This window comes from Spermophilus citellus (genome assembly GCF_964194105.1).
Source record: "Spermophilus citellus genome assembly, chromosome: 9".
NCBI classification, from domain to species: Eukaryota; Metazoa; Chordata; class Mammalia; order Rodentia; family Sciuridae; genus Spermophilus; species Spermophilus citellus.
This window is the reverse complement of record NC_138191.1, coordinates 20081675-20100312: the sequence shown is the minus strand read 5'-3', so window position 1 is coordinate 20100312 and position 18638 is coordinate 20081675.

The window sequence follows — 18638 nt, the reverse complement described above, 5'->3', positions numbered from 1 at the left end:
GTGACGAGTAGTTAGGAAGAATAAGCCATGCTCTTCCCATGTAGTAGTACTTTGTATGTTGTAAAGCATGGACGTTTTTGGTATGGAAAGTGGAAAGAAAATAAGACTGTTGTTTAAAATATGGTATTTTGAAATTTAAGTTTTACAAACATTTTCAAAGTATATAAGATCTACTAATTCTATCATCCACTGAGTTGAAGAAAAAAACTTGTTTTAGGAAGATCGCTAAGGATAACTGGAACAAGGTAAGGCTATTGTGGCTATTGAAATACACTCCAAGTAAGAGATGAAAAAATTTTTTATAGATTGAAAATTTAAGTTCCAGATTTTTGGATTAGATCTAATACCTGTCTTAAGAAAAATATCCATAACTTTATCAGTAAAATGTTTTCTAACTCATGTAAATGTAAATTAATGATGTCAAAGAGTAAGTTGCTTTGGTTGATATAAAGGTTATATATATATATTATTCATAATTCAGATAATTTAAATTCAGTTCATGGGCTATAGTAGTACAATAAGAACTTTAAGCAGTGACAGGTCAACTGTGGGTTAGGAATAGAATGACAAATGAGAAAGATAAGACTTAACATTATTTAAATTATGAAATCATAGCTTAAGCTAGAAGGGAACAGAAAAGATCACTTAATTTCAATGTGTAAGTAATATGAAGCCAATACAAACAATGACCTTTAATCTCTATAGTATATACATAATTTATACAAGAGCACAAATGTGATCATATAATAAATCATTATGTCAATGAATGTTGAAAATATATTCTGACAAAAATATATTCTACAAACATTTCATAAAACTAGCAAAATGATACAAACTATAGTGCAATTGTCTAACTAATAATTTCAATTTTAATTTTTAAAACTTGTTGCTCTATTTGTTTGATATGGCTGTCTACAGTAAACCTATTGAGTTCCATGTTTTCATATTTGTGAATATTTTAGTGAAATTGATACAGGTGCATGAAAATAGGTTGCAAATCATAATCTACAGCTTATTATATAATTTATTATCATTAATGTTAATGATCTCACTGATCATTCACATATAACTTTTTTCAATAGAACTTTAAAAACAAATATTTATTTCAAAGTTTACATAAGTGGTATGTTTGTTGCTCTATTTGTTTTTTAGATGTTCCATAAATGAGAAAAAGAGACATAATGAGTTAAAAGAAGACTTTGTCTGAGTTATGATTTGTTAGGGAAAAATGCATCAATTTTTTTCACTGACTTCATATTGGATGAACTGTACTTATCAATAGAGAACTTATCCTTTCTTCAAAAAATATTATTTGTAGAGCTGAATTATTTCTCAGTTTTTACTAAGTAAATTATTCTTACCCCTTATAATAATATCTGAGATTTTTATACATAGTTTGCCAGCTAAAAAACAAATAATAGGCTATAGGATTGTCATTTAATTAGGTCAAAACTAATTATTCAGTCCAGACTACAAGTGATACGACATGTTAGTTAACATTATGGAGTTTGTTTAGCTGCCTGAGTTTGTAATCCTAGCTCTGCCTTTACTAATAACCTTATTGTGGCTCACCTTTCTTTTCTCTAAAATGGGGCAATTATGATGATTAGAGGAAATGAGATAGTATACATTATGAAAGGTGCCTAACCCAAAGAAAGTGCTAATAAGTCTTACATTTAATCATTAGTAATAAAATCAGTGTTGTGAATTCCCATGAAAAATGTGACTTCAATGAGTTTTAATGGATTTGATTCACTTACAAAGGCAGGGACAATGAAATAAGGACTGATACTCTAGAAGTTCCATAGCTCCAAATTGGTTATATGGGAGTCTCTCTATTCTCAGAAAACCCTTCATATCCTGGAAGTACTTGAATTGTTAGCAGAACCCATTTTAGCAGGATGCCTTTAATAGCCATTATTGTCACTCACCTGTTTCTCCCAGGTTCTTTAAACTGAAGTTAATTGGAGGCTGTAGTTCCTACAAATGGACACATAAAGATGACCACAGGACAGCTCTGGTCAGTGACAGCCACAGTATCTAGAGGGCCAGATGGTCATGAAATACTGGCCCATTGGTGCCAGCTCCATTCATGGAATGCTCTCAGCTTTGTTGAGGTCTTCATCTGCTTTGGAAGACACAGGAGATGGCTTCTGTGCACAAAATCCAAGGCAGGTTTACTAGAATGCTAGAAAGGGGTCCAGGAAGGACCCCTGGGTGATAGCAATGTATGGCTCTCGGGATCCAGGAAGAGGTTAAGAGTTTAGATGAATTTAGTGTGGTCTGGCCCTTCAGAAATTCTGAGGCAGGGAGAAATCAGTGATAAGATTTTTGTTTTTTTAAGGTGTAGTCTTGCTATGTTGCCCAAGCTAGCCTTGAATTCCTATGCTCACTCCCAAGTATCTGGGACTACAGGCATATACCACTAGGCCAAGCTAGTGGTAAGATTTTTGCCTACTGAATTTTTATCCTACAACCTCAATAAATCCACTTATTTTAGAAGAATTTTTGTAGATTTCTTGTAGATCATGTCATCTGTGGAAAAAACATTTTTACTGCTTCCTGTTCAATCTATGTTTTTTATTGCCTTACTCTACAGGCCAGTAACTTCAGTACAGTATTGAATACAAGTAAAAATGGACATCCTTATCTTTTTCCCAATTATTTCACCTTTAAGTATGATGTTACTGTCCTTTATCAAATTTAGGTAGTTTATTTTTGATACTAGTTTGCTGAAAAAATTGTCCTGAATGAATATTGAGTTTTGTCATGCTTTTTCTGATTATTTGAGATAATTTCATGGTATTCTTTCTTAGTCTGTTAATATAGTGAATTACTTCAATTGATTTTTTGCGGGGGCAGTACCAGGGATTGAACTCAGGGCATTCAACCACTGAGCCTCATCCCCAGCCCTACTGTGTATTTTATTTAGATAAAGGGTCTCACTGAGTTGCGTAGTGACTTGCTGTTGCTGAGGCTGGCTTTGAACTCTTGATCCTCTTGCCTCAGCCTCCCAGGCTGCTGGGATTACGGGCATGTATCATGCCCGGCTTTTATTTATTTATTTTTTTAGCATTAAACCAACTGTATGTTCCTGGGATAAACTCCGCTTAGCAATAATCTGTTATGTTTTTTATTTATCATTGGATTTGATTTGCTATAATTGAATGGAGAATTTTTATGTTCTTAAGGGATGTTGGTCTGTAGTTTTTGTTTTTTGTAATATTTTTGTCTGGTTCTTCTATTAAGGTTATGTTGGCCTTATAACGATGTATAAGAAGTATTGTCTAGTTCTCAATTTTTTGGAGTTTGTATAAAATTTGCTTTATTTTTTTCTTAAATGTTGAATAGAACTTATCAGTAAAGCCATATGGGAACCATTATGAGCTTTTCCTTGAATATTATGTTTAAATATCAAACTGATTTACATAATTAATATGTAGATATTTAGAGTTGCTCTTTCTTCTTCAGCTATTTTTGATAAATTATGTCTTATGAAATGTGTCTATTTTTAGTGGTTGAATGTATTGACAATAGAGTAGTTTATAACACTAATATAATTTAAAAATCTGTAGGATCTGTTGTGATAACACTTTTCAATTCCTGATTCTGGTGATTTTAACCTTTTTTTCTCTTGACTAGTCCATTTAGATATTTGTGGATTTTATTGGTCTTTATGATTTTATTGGATTTGGGGCAGGGTTTTGTTGATTTTTCTCCATTTTTATTGATTTTATTTCCATTCTTGCCTTTACTTTTTCTTTTCTTTTCCTTTATTTGCTTTTCTTTTAAGGTAGACACTAAATGACCTTTAGACCTTTCTTCCCTTAAATTGGATGCTCTGTATTTGTACTTGTTAACACATGAGTAATTTGTTGGATTTGGTCAGAGAAGGCGTACACATCTAACCCAAAGAGATGAAATCATTCTACAGATGTTTGAGAGGTTGTTTTAGTTGCCTGTCATAGTTTACAAAGGAAAAGACCAGAGTTGCTATGTAGGGGAAGATGTCTTATTTACCCTTCTGTCAGTTCTCAGTTTGGGTTCTGTAATAAAACATAGCTCTTTCTCTTTTCTTTTCAGTAGTGGGGATTGAACCCAGGGATGCTTTAACCATTGAGCTACATCTTCAGCTCTTTTTATTTAGGGTCTTGCTAAGTTACTGAGGGCCTTGTTAAGTTGTTAAGGCTGGACTCGAACTTGAGATCCTCTTGCCTTAACATCCTGAGTCCACTGGGATTGCAGGCATGCACCATTATGCCCTCTTTTCTAATATCACCACCATGTCCTCATCTTTTCTAATATACATATTTAAAGCTCTAGATTTCTCTGTAAGCACTGAGTTAGCTATATTCCACAAATTTTGATCACTATATTTTCATTTTTGTTCAGTTTTAAGTAATTCTAATTTTCCATGTGGTTTTTAAAAAAAATTATTGAATATTACAATTGAATTTTTAAATTTCCAAATATTTGGAGGTTTTCCCAGATATCTACTATCAATATTTAATTTTATTTTGATAAGGATCCATACCAAGTATTATTTCAATTCTTTTAAATTTTTTGAGATTTTTCTTATGGCCAAGAATATAGTCTCTTTTAGTGAATGTCCCTTGTGAACTCATGTGCATGTATGAAGAATATGTGTTCAGTTATTGGTGGGTGGAATGTTTTGTAAATGTCAGGAAAAGATGGTATGTGTCATCATTCAAGTTTTCTTTGTCTTTTCTGATATTTTGCAGAATTGTTCTTTCATTTACTGAGAGAAATATTGACATTTCCAACTATAATTGTAGATTATCCATACCTTTGAATTCTATTAGTTTAATTTTATGTACAGTCTTGACTCAACTGTGGATCAACTTATGATGTTTCCTTATTTTTTTTAATTTATTTTTTTTATTGGTTGTTCAAAACATTACAAAGATTGCAGAATCACATCGGTTACACATCCACATTTTTACATAATGCCATATTAGTACCTGTTGTATTCTGCTACCTTTCCTATCCCCTACTATCCCCCCTCCCTTCCCCTCCCATCTTCTCTCTCTACCCCATCTACTGTAATTCATTTCTCTCCTTGTTTATTTTCCCATTCCCCTCATAACCTCTTATATGCAATTTTATATAACATTGAGGGTCTCCTTCCATTTCCATGCAATTTCCCTTTTTTCTCCCTTTCCCTCCCACCTCATGTCTCTGTTTAATGTTAATGTTTTCTTCCTGCTCTTCCTCCCTGCTCTGTTCTTAGTTGCTCTCATTATATCAAAGAAGACATTTGGCATTTGTTTTTTAGGGATTGGCTAGCTTCGCTTAGCATAATCTGCTCTAATGCCATCCATTTCCCTGCAAATTCCATGATTTTGTCATTTTTAGTGCTGCGTAGTACTCCATTGTGTATAAATGCCACATTTTTTTATCCATTCATCTATTGAAGGGCATCTGGGTTGGTTCCACAGTATAGCTATTGTGAATTGTGCTGCTATGAACATCGATGTGGCAGTATCCCTATAGTATGCTCTTTTAAGGTCTTCAGGGAATAGTCCGAGAAGGGCAATAGCTGGGTCAAATGGTGGTTCCATTCCCAGCTTTCCCAGGAATCTCCATACTGCTTTCCAAATTGGCCGCACCAATTTGCAGTCCCACCAGCAATGTACAAGAGTACCCTTTTCCCCACATCCTTGCCAGCACTTGTTGTTTGACTTCATAATGGCTGCCAATCTTACTGGAGTGAGATGGTATCTTAGGGTGGTTTTGATTTGCATTTCTCTGACTGCTAGAGATGGTGAGCATTTTTTCATGTACTTGTTGATTGATTGTATGTCCTCCTCTGAGAAGTGTCTGTTCAGGTCTTTGGCCTATTTGTTGATTGGGTTATTTGTTATCTTATTGTCTAATTTTTTGAGTTCTTTGTATACTCTGGATATTAGGGCTCTATCTGAAGTGTGAGGAGTAAAAATTTGTTCCCATGATGTAGGCTCCCTGTTTACCTCTCTTATTGTTTCTCTTGCTGAGAAAAAACTTTTTAGTTTAAGTAAGTCCCATTTGTTGATTCTTGTTATTAACTCTTGTGCTATGGGTGTCCTATTTCCTTATGAAGAGACTACCTTCGCTTTTCATGAGATCCGCCCCCAACCTGCCATCTTTTTCCCCTTTTTCCTCCCTAGCTTACACATATGAGAGAAAAGATATGATCCTTGACTTTCTGAGTTTGGCTTATTTTGCTTAACATAATTCTCTTAAGTTCCATCTATTTTCCTGAAGATGACATAATTTCATTTTTCTTTATCCTGAATAAATCTCTACTGTGTATATATAACATTTTCTTTATATGTTTATTTGTTGATGGACATTGAGGCTAGTTCCGTAATTTGGTTGTGCTGCTATAAACATGGTTATGCATGTGTAACTATAGTATGATGACTTTAATGCTTTAGGATAAATATTAAAGAGTGGCATAGCTGGGTCGTATGGTGGTTCCATTCCTAGTCTTTTGAGGAACCAAGGAGCATCTTTATTTTGAAGTTTGGTCTTAGGTACAAAAACATTTAGGCTTGATTTTTTTCTTCCTTGCTGAATTCAATCTTCTATCATTATAAAATGGCTCTCTTTAATAATAGAATATTCCTTGTTCTGTTTGCTTTGTATTAATAGTTTTATTTTAATTAGCATTAGCAATTGTATCTTTTTGCATATTTCTGTTTTCAGTCTCTATGTATGTTTTTAAAAACACCTTGGGTTTTGTGAGATACCCTAGGCCTTTTTATAAATGTCTTTATTAGTACATTATAGTTGTTATACATAACATTGGGGTTCATTTTGACAGAATTATACATGCTGGGAATATAATTTGCTACACTTCAGTCTCTAGTACTTCCCTTTTTCCTCCCTTCCTCTCTCCCCCTGTTCTCCCTTCTCTACTCTGCTAGTCTTCCTTCTATTTTTAAAAATTAGTACTTTATCGATACACATAAAGGTAAAAATTCACTGTGGTATATTAATATATGCACATAGCATAATTTGATCAGTTTCATTCCACTGTTCCTCCCTTTTCCCATCCCTCCTTTCTTCCCCTCAATCCCATTCCTCTGCTCCACTGATTTCCCTTCTGTTGTCATGGGATTCTTCCTCACTTTTTTCCTTATTTTGGTCTAGCTTGAAAACACTTGACTCTTGACTTTCTGAGTCTGGTTTATTTCACTTAATTAGCAGGATGTTCTCCAATTTCATCCATTCACCAACAAATTCCATAGTTCAATTCTTCTGTATGATTGAATAGAACATTGTGTGTATATACCACATTTTAAAAATTCATTCATCTGTTGATGAGTATCTGGGCTGGTTCCATAACTTGGCTATTATGGATTGTGCTGCTGTAATCATTGACTTGTCCATATCACTATCATATGCTGATTTTAGTTCTTTTGGTTAAATACCGAGGAGTGTGATAGCTGGATGATACAGTGGTTCTATTCCTAATCTTTTTAGGAATCTCCATATGGCTTTCCAGAGTGGTTGTACTAACTTGCAGTTTCACCAATAATGTATCAGTGTACCCACATTCTTGTCCGAACTATTATTTGTATTTGTATTATTTGTATGATTGTCATTCCAACTGGAGTGAGATGAAATCTCAGTGTAGTTTTGATTTGCATTTCCCTAATTGCTAGGGATGTTAAACATTTTTTCATATATTTGTTTGTATTTCTTCTTTTGAGAAGTGTTTAGTTCTTTTACCTATTTAATAATTGTTTTATTTTCCCTTGGGGTTAAGTTTTTCAAGTTCTTTGTGTATTTTGGATATCAATCCCCTGTCAGAGGAGCAGGTGGCAACAATCTCCCATTCTGTAGCCTCTCTCTTCATTCTCTCTCTCTTTTTAAAATTTTTTAGTTGTATATGGACACAGTAAAACTCTTTATTTTATTAGTTTATGTGGTGCTAAGGATCAAACCCAGTGTTCCATGTATGCAAGGCAAGTGCTCTACCACAGAGCCACAACCCCAGCCCCTCTCTTCATTCTCTTGTTTCCCTTGCTATTCAGAAACTTTGCCATCCCACTTATTGATCTTGGTTTTATTTCTTGTGTTTTAGGGTCTTGTTAAATGAATCAGTAATGTGTAAAGTGAGTACTTCTATAAAAAATATGGTCATTTTTAATTTTTAAATTCAATTTGATAACTTTTGCTTTATAATTAGAATATTCACTTTTAATATAATTAACAATATTGTTGCATTTAAGTTTATCATCTCGCTATTTATTTTTTATTTGTACCATCTGTAATTTGGCTTGATTTTTATCTTCAACACAGGAAACTTTTTTTTAAAAAAAATAACATTTAAAAGAATTTATATTTTTAAAATATTTATTTTTTAGTTGTAGTTGGGCACAATACATTCATTTTATTTATTTTTATGCTGAGGATAGAACCCAGGGCCTTGCACGTGCTAGGTGAGTGCTCCACTTCTGAGCCACAAATCCAGCCCTAAAAGAATTTATTCTTAAGAGCAATTTTAGGTTTATAGAAAAATTGAGCAGAAGTTATAGAGATACTATCCCCCACCTCCAACTCTCTTCCACTATTAGTATCTGCACAGAATGGTATGTTTGTTGCAATTAATGAACCTACATTGACATATCATTTATCATTGAAAGTCCATTAGGATTCACTGTTGGTTTTGTACATCCTCTAGGATTTGAGAAATATGCAATGATATGTATCAACTATTATAGTATCTTGCAGAGTAGATTCACTGTCCTAAATATCCTCTAAGCTCTGTTTAGTTAGCCTCCTTCTCTCAAATCCTGGCAACAAATGATTCTTTTACTGTTTCCATGGTTTTACCTTTTCCAGAATGTCATATTGTTTAAATCAGACAGTATGTAATAATATTTTTGACATCTTTCAGTTAGTAATATGCACTTAAAATTTTTCCATGTCTTTTTATGACTTGATAGCGCATTTCTTTTTACTGCTGAATAATATTTCACTTTCTGGATGTAACACAGTTTGTTTATATATTCACTCACTGAAAAAGGTATCTTGATTGCTTGCAAATTTATACAAATATGAATACAACTTCTAGAAGCATCCATGCACAAGTTTTTGTGTAGGCATAAATTTTAGATTCCTTTGGGTAAATACCAAGAAGTATTATTGTTGGATATCATGGAAAGAGTATGTTTATCCTGTGAAAAGCTATCAAACTGTCTATCTTCCAAAATGATTATACCATTTTGTGTTGTCAGCAGCAAGGAATGAATGTTGCCATTTGATAGTGTCAGTGTTGGATTTTGGCCTTTCTGATAAGTGGGTAGTGGTATCTCATTGTTTTAATTTTTAGTTTCCTAATGAGAATGTTGAGTATCTTTTCATATGCTTCTTTGGTGAGGTATATGTTTAGGTCTCTTGCCCATTTTTAAAAAAATCAGGTTGTTTATTTCCTTATCACAAATTTTAAGAGTTCTTTGTATATTTTGTATAACAGTTCTTTTTTCTGATATGACTTTTGAAAGTTTTCTCTCAATCTGTGGCTTATCTTCTCATTCTCTTGGCTTCTTTTTTTTTTATTGGTTGTTCACAACATTACAAAGCTCTTGACATATCATACTTCATACATTAGATTGAAGTGGGTTATGAACCCCCAATTTTACCCCAAATGCAGATTGCAGAATCACGTCGGTTACACATCCACAATTTTACATAATGCCCTATTAGTAATTGTTGTATTCTGCTACCTTTCCTATCCCCTACTATCCCCCTCCCCTCCCCTCCCCTCCCATCTTCTCTCTCTACCCCATCTACTGTAATTCATTTCTCTCCTTGTTTATTTTCCCATTCCCCTCACAACCTCTTATATGTAATTTTGTATAGCAATGAGGGTCTCCCTTCATTTCCATGCAATTTCCCTTTTCTCTCCCATCTCATGTCTCTGTTTAATATTAATCTTTTCTTCCTGCTCTTCCTCCCTGCTCTGTTCATAGTTGCTCTCATTATATCAAAGAAGACATTTGGTATTTGTTTTTTAGGGATTGGCTAGCTTCACTAAGCATAATCTGCTCTAGTGCCATCCATTTCCCTGCAAATTCTATGATTTTGTCATTTTTTATTGCTGCATAGTACTCCATTGTGTATAGATGCCACATTTTTTTTATCCATTCATCTATTGAAGGGCATCTGGGTTGGTTCCACAGTATAGCTATTGTGAATTGTGCTGCTATGAACATCGATGTGGCAGTATCCCTGTAGCATGCTCTTTTAAGGTCTTCAGGGAATAGTCCGAGAAGGGCAATAGCAGGGTCAAATGGTGGTTCCATTCCCATCTTTCCCAGGAATCTCCATACTGCTTTCCAAATTGGCCGCACCAATTTGCAGTCCCACCAGCAATGTACAAGTGTACCCTTTTCTCCACATCCTCGCCAGCACTTGTTGTTGTTTGACTTCATAGTGGCTGCCAATCTTACTGGAGTGAGATGGTATCTTAGGGTGGTTTTGATTTGCATTTCTCTGACTGCTAGAGATGGTGAGCATTTTTTCATGTACTTGTTGATTGATTGTATATCCTCCTCTGAGAAGTGTCTGTTCAGGTCCTTGGCCCATTTGTTGATTGGGTTATTTGTTATCTTATTGTCTAATTTTTTGAGTTCTTTGTATACTCTGGATATTAGGGCTCTATCTGAAGTGTGAGGAGTAAAAATTTGTTCCCAGGATGTAGGCTCCCTATTTACCTCTCTTATTGTTTCTCTTGCTGAGAAAAAACTTTTTAGTTTAAGTAAGTCCCATTTGTTGATTCTTGTTATTAACTCTTGTGCTATGGGTGTCCTATTGAGGAATTTGGAGCCCGACCCCACAATATGTAGATCGGAGCCAACTTTTTCTTCTATCAGACGCAGAGTCTCTGATTTGATATCAAGTTCCTTGATCCATTTTGAGTTAACTTTTGTGCATGGCGAGAGAAAGGGATTCAGTTTCATTTTGTTGCATATGGATTTCCAGTTTTCCCAACACCATTTGTTGAAGATGCTATCCTTCCTCCATTGCATGCTTTTAGCCCCTTTATCAAATATAAGATAGTTGTAACTTTGTGGATTAGTCTCTGTGCCCTCTATTCTATACCATTGGTCCACCCGCCTGTTTTGGTACCAGTACCATGCTGTTTTTGTCACTATTGCTCTGTAATATAGTTTGAAATCTGGTATCGCTATACCACCTGATTCACACTTCCTGTTTAGAATTGCTTTTGCTATTCTGGGTCTTTTATTTTTCCATATGAATTTCATGATTGCTTTATCTATTTCTACAAGAAATGCTGTTGGGATTTTGATTGGCATTGCATTAAACCTATAGAGAACTTTTGGTAATGTCGCCATTTTGATGATGTTAGTTCTGCCTATCCATGAATAGGGTATATTTTTCCATCTTCTAAGATCTTCTTCTACTTCTCTCTTTAGGGTTCTGTAGTTTTCATTGTATAAATCTTTCACCTCTTTTGTTAAGTTGATTCCCAAGTATTTTATTTTTTTTGAGCATATTGTGAATGGAGTGTTTTTCCTCATTTCCGCTTCAGAAGTTTTGTCGCTGATATACAGAAATGCCTTTGATTTATGCGTGTTGATTTTATATCCTGCCACTTTGCTGAATTCATTTATTAGTTCTAGTAGTTTCTTTGTAGACCCTTTTGGGTCTTCTAGGTATAGAATCATGTCATCTGCAAATAGTGATAATTTAAGTTCTTCTTTTCCTATTTTTATGCCTTTAATTTCTTTTGTCTGTCTAATTGCTCTGGCCAGTGTTTCGAGAACTATATTGAATAGAAGTGGTGATAGAGGGCATCCCTGTCTTGTTCCAGATTTTAGAGGGAATGTCTTGGCTTCTTTTTTAAAAATATTTTTTAGTTATAGCCCGATATAACACCTTTATTTTATTTATTTATTTTTATGTGGCACTGAGGATCAAACCCAGTGCCTCAGGCGTGCCATGCAAGCACTTGACCACTGAGCCACAACCCCAGCCTCATTCTCTTGGCTTTTTAACTGTACTTTAATTTTTAGCGTTTGCTTTAGGGTTTACAAATGCATCTTTATAGTTTACTCTCAAATTATATCACTGCACATGTAGTGTAATAACCTTACAGAAATATATTTCCAATTTTTATTCCTGTCTTTTGTTCTATTCGTGACATATAGTTTACTTTTATATATGTTAAACACGGTGCATGCCACCTTATCTGGAGCCCCCAACAAGCCCTGAATGAACCCCGAACCCCACGCTCCCTGCTTTGCCCAGAGCCAGGAACACCCCTGTCCGCGCAGAGAGGAATACAGAGGAACACGGGCACTGCGGTTCCCTATCCACCAAAGTGAGGCTATACTCAAATCACCTCCTCCTTGGGACACTGTGGCCACCACCATCGCCCTTCCCACGTTGTAATCTTCACTGTGGGACAACAGACAGGGCCAGGAGGCAGCTGCCCGTTGCAGCACGCCACAGAGTGTCATCACTAAACAGGCCACCCAATGCCATTGCACAGCCTTTCCTTCCAGCCCCATCTCTGAAAGTAGTTGCCTCCATCTTGGGACACCTCCACGGCCATCTGGAGTTACCTCTCTGCCACCTTCACCACCTTTAGTTAGGACAGATTTCATCTTGGGACACCGACTGAGACCTGGAAGCCCAACAGCAAGGTACCTACAGGCTTGATACAACTGCTGCCACCAACTAGGGATGTGGCTGCTTCCATCTAGGATCAACAACCAGACCAGGACCTGGAAAACTGTCAGCAGAAGTATCCCTGCTAGGTGTGCTAACAATCATCATCCTGTTGCAAAGGCAAGAGGGAGCCTTACATGGGGTTGCCTCTCTTTCTTTCTCTTTTTCTCCTAAAGGCCAACTTATTTTGATTCCCCATTTGCTTGTCCTATAATCTAATACCTCTATATTCTTACATCCTACCTCATAAACATCACATCCTACCCCTTCTTTTTCTGTACAACACTAGAAACTGTAAACATTTATGCAAACCTTCTGGCTATATGGTAGAAGATAACCATACTTGTCATTTATGTTTATACACACACATATATATACATATATATATATATATATATACACATATATATACATATATATATATATATACACACACATATATATATATATATATATATATATATATATATATATATATATATATATTGTAGTTGGACACAATACCTTTATTTTATTTATTTTTGTGTGGTGCTGAGGATTGAACCCAGTACCTCACATGTGCTAGGTGAGCACTCTACCACTGAGCTACAACCTTATCCTGAAAATATTTCCTTTATTCTTAGTTTCCTTAAGGAATATTTTTTCCCTAAACACATTTTGGAACTCTCTTTTCTTTTCCTTCAGCCATGGGGAGGTCCACTAAACCTGATTAATATTTGGGGCAAGAGAAACTTAGCTCTGGCCTCCTGCCTTTTCTTTGAAGCAAGCCCAGAGAGTGATGTTGCTGGCACAAGGAGGAGGCATACAATCCATCGCTGGGGATTCAGTGTACTGACTGAATTTCAAGTGCCTGTGGAACAACCAGTTAGAGATGTAGTGTCAATTGGATACATGGCACCAGAAGTCAAAAAGAGGTCTGGACTGCTATCTTATAGATAGGTGAGAATAGTGGGCCTGGGGTAAATGACTAGTAAGAATAAATGAATCCCTTGAGGGCAGTGTCTGTCATAAGGTAGAGATTTGATGATAAAATGAGTTAATGGCTTTTTGAATATCCATCATTCTCATAGAAAATAATTCTAAACACTGGAACAAATTCACACATATTCATTACGGGAAGTTTGCTGCATAATGAGTTGATTATTCCTTGGTTACCACTGATTAATTTGCTGACAGAATTTTTTTTAAAAGGTGGTATTTTTTTAAGATGGACACAATAACTTTATTTTATTTGTGTATTTTTTTTTTTTTTTACTGTGGTGCTGAGGATCAAATCCAGTGTCTCATATGTGCTAGGTGAGCATTCTACCACTGAGCTACAACCCCAGCCCCTGACTCAATCACTTATTGACCTTTGCATATAACTATACTATGAGCTTCTTTTAAAATAAAAGGTATGCAGAACCAAGATGAGAAAAATTAAGATAACTTTTAGTAAGATTAATAACATTGTTGGTTATTTACTGAGAAGTGGTTACACCTGTTATTTTGAATATAATTAGTACTGCTCATATTATTCAGCCAGAGAAATAATATCTAATTACCAAGATGTTATATAAAGTAATATAAGTAGCATTAAAAACATTATACTAAAGAATAGAACTAGTTTTGATATACAGGAAAGGAAATTTGATAGTGTTCTGATTTGATGAAAGCATGAATTTTATTTTATTACAGAAGATGTTAGTAACTTATTAACATTTATATATGACCTTAATTTCAAAAAATGTTTTGAAATAGACATAAAAGAGCTTGTGTAAATTCATATAAATCTGGCATATTAGGGGTTTTCATCTGTTATCAAGAGAGAAGCAATTGACACAATACATATTAAACCAATTTTGCCTCTTCACTGGGAGCTTTAAGATAATAAAATAATCAATATGCACCTTAGGGCCAATTTTATTTGCTATGAATTACCTGTATTGTTTATGAAAAAAACATTCAAGATAAATTAGGTAACAGTTGTGTTTTAAATGCAACGCTATTCTAGTATGACTCTTATAGATAACAGATTTCAGATGGATAAGCTGATATTCTAAAAATATGTATCTTCTTCCCAGGATTTTAGAATTTTATAGAAACGGAGCATATTAACACAGAAAAATACTTTATGGGGAGGGGAGAATGTTAGTAAATCTGATTCAATGCTGCTTTTCTTTTTAATTAATTGAAGAGTTTGGGTAGCTTTTTTTTTCTTTGAAAATGAGTTAAAATTTTAATAAAATATGAAAGATGTCAGGAAACTTAGATTTTTAGCTTGGCTTTGCCTATAGTATCTATAAAATATCAGACTATTTAATAACTTTTCCAGAGATTTATTTGTATTTCCATTTATTTATTCAACCTATAAGTATCTATGGAACACTTAATACATAGTGTAGCCTGCTTTGAATTCTAAGGATACAATGATGAGCAAGACACTTAAGGTGCTCCCTTTAAAGTGCTTGAATTCTTGTTGGAAGTGAGACAAAGAATAAATGGATTAATAAATCGCATAATATAAAATGATAAATACTATAAAGAAAATATGAGATGGGGGATAAAAAATGACAGGGAAAGTATACTTTATTAGATTTGATGGCCAAGGAAGGCTTTTCTGAAGAAGAAATTTTAGCTGAGATGGTAAAGAGGAAGCCATTCAAAACTTTGGTGAAAGAGCTCTTGACAGTGCTCAAATAGCAAATGCAAAAGCCCTGCTGCAAGAACAAGTTTAGAATGTTCAAAGAATATGACAAGTAAAAGACGGAATGAGAGAGTGGTGTGATATGAAATCAGAGAAGTATGCACAAATCACTTCTACCCACTGGATTTTCAAAACAGCTTTGAACATTCTAAACTTGTTGAGGTACTATTAATTTCCTAAGATTTTTCTCCCAGCTTTTGGTTATCCTTGGTTTGTGGCAGCTAAACTTCAGTCCTTACATGGAATTCTCCATGTTCATGTGTGTGTCCAATTTTCTGCTTTTAAAAAGGACACCAATCATATTGGATAGGGGCCTACTCTGTTCCAGTGTGACTTCATCTTACTTAGTTACAAGCAGAGATTCTAGGATTTAGGACTTCACATGTGAATTTTAGGGGTATATAATTAACCCCTAAACTGCATAAATTTAAAGTGTACAACTTGATAAAGTATGTATATCCTGTGAAATCACAATCAAGATACTAATATAGTCTTCACTTCCCAAACTCTTTGCTCCTTGGTAATCCAGTCTCTTATACCCTTTCATACCTTTCCCCATCCCCCAGGCAATCATTAATCTGCTTTCTGTCTTATGATTAATTTGTATTTTCTAGAATTTTATGTAAACTGAATCATATGGCATGTACCCATTTTTTGGTCTAGATTGTCTCACATAGCATAATTATTTTTAAAATTCATCCATGTCATTTTGTTTTAGTGGTTCATTCCTAGTTATCACTGACAAGTATTCTATTGTATGCCATAATTTGTTTATTGCCTAGGGATGCACATTTGGGTTGTTTCTAGTTTGGGACTATTATAAATAAGGATTTTATGAATGTTTGCATTCAAGTCCAAGTATGGACTTGCATATTTATTTCTCTTGATAAATACTTAGGAATGGAAAGCCTTGGTTTTGTGGTATGTTTATGCTTACCTTTTAAAATAACTGGTTGTACCTTTTTTGTAGTTCCATCAGCAGTATATGAAATTTTCAGTTGCTCTACATCCTTGCTAACATTTTTGTCAATTTTAAAATTTTATGCATTCCAAGAAGTGTGCAGTATTATGTTTTGATTCCCTAATTTACATATCTCTAAGACAAATGATGAACATTTTTATCTGTTTACTTTCTGTCTGTATACATTGGTGATGTGTCTGTTCAAATCATTTGTTCACTTTTAAAATGGGGTGATTTTTTCCCCTTTGCCTGATTGTACCTTTAGTATGGTACTATGCAGAACATGTGAAAGAAAACATTTCTGCCTTTTTTCTGATCTTAAAGGAAACAGCATTCTTGTTTTTCAAAATTAAGCACAGCTTTTTTTGTTGATGCCCTTTAGGAATTTAGGAAGTTTTTCCCCTACATTTTGGATTGTCAATGCAAGTGTGTGTGTGTGTGTGTGTGTGTGTGTGTGTGTTTCCATTGAGATGATCATATGTTTTTTTTTTAATATTTATTTTTTTAGTTATAGGTGGACACAACATCTTTATTATATTTTTATGTGGTGCTGAGGATCGAACCCAGTGCCCCATGCATGGTAGGCAAGCACTCTACCTCTGAGCCACAACCCCAGCCCCATATGGGATTTTTAATATATGCATTTTTTTAGTTGTAGTTGGACACAATAACTTTATTTTATTTATTTATTTTTATGTGGCGCGGAGGATTGAACCCAGTGCCTCGCACATGCTAAGTGACTGCTCTACTGCTGGGCCACAACCCGAAGCCTATCATATGGTTTTTATTTTTCATTTTGTTTGTAAGGAGAATTTCACTGCTAGAATGCAAACCAACATTGCATTCCAGAATGAGCTCCACTTAGTCATGATTTATTATTCTTTTAAAATAGTGCTTTTATTCAATTTGTTAAAATTTTGTGAATAATTTTTGCATATGCTCATTTCATGAAAGTTATTGGTCTGTGATTTTAATTTCTTGAAATGTTTTTGTTAGCTTTGGTGTCAGGATAATGCTGGCCTCACAAAGTGGATGGGAATTACTTTCTCCTCTTCACTTTTTCTGGAAAAATATGAATTTGTGTAGAATTGACAATGCAGGTCTATTAAATGAGTTGGTAAATATTCCATTCTCTGTTACTTTCTGTGCAAGTTAGATCTTGTTTTTTATGTGTTCCATTGAATTTCCCTAGTCATCTGGGCCTGGAATATCATTTGCTGGAATTTTTTAAAACCACAAATTTAATATCTTTAGTAGATATAGGACTACTCAGTTTATTCCTTCTTGAATGAGATTTGGTAGCTTGTGTCTTTCACAGATTTTGTCTGTTCATCTAAATTGTTGAGTTTTTAATATAAAATTATTTATAATACTCTTATCATTCCAATATCTGTGAAATTTGTGATATTATTTCTCTTATCTCTAATCTTTGTTATATTTTTTCTGACCAATCTGATTAAAAGCTTATCCATCTGTTTGATTTTTTTTTTCAAAGAATGGGTTTTGGTTTCATTTTTCCCCTACTGTTTCTTTTTTTTTTCATTGATTTCCTCTTTAATATTTTTTATTTCCTTTCCCTTTGCTTATTTTAGATTTAATTTTCTCTTTTTCTAGTTTCTTATGGTGGAAATTGATATCAGTGATTTATGACCTTTGTTCTCTTCAAATACAGACCTTTCAGTGCTATAAATTTTCCTCTAAGTATTGTTTTAATTGCAGTCTACAAATTTTTATGTGTTGCATTTTGTTTTTTTTTATCAAAATTAGAATTACTTTTATTGATTTTTTAGAAAATAAAGGATGGCAGAATGCATTACAATTCTTATTACACATACACAGCACAACTTTTCATATCATATTTACTATTAGCTAAAGCTATTAGCTAATAAAACTGTGATTGAGACTTTATTTTGAAATATAAAAATAAAACTGCAAGAATAACTTACTTTATAGACAACCAGCCTTAGAGTATAATTGCTACCAAGTCCTAACTCCAATCCTATCTGTAGATGGCTCAGCATTGGGGACAGAAAGCAGATGGAAGCAGCAGATTGCCTGGGGCTGGTATCCAACACAAACTCACCCAGGGCAGTACAAGGAGGATTTCCAAGGTTCCCATTCACTATTCCTTCAAGCAGCAATGCTGACAAGTAAACAGGGAATGGATATGTACTAACCTGATTCGACACCTACTCTGATTCAATTCAAAGGCCAGCAAAAGAGGCAACACTATAGTAGTTCATAGAAATCCCCTCAAATTCTTTCTCCCATGACCTCAGTCTT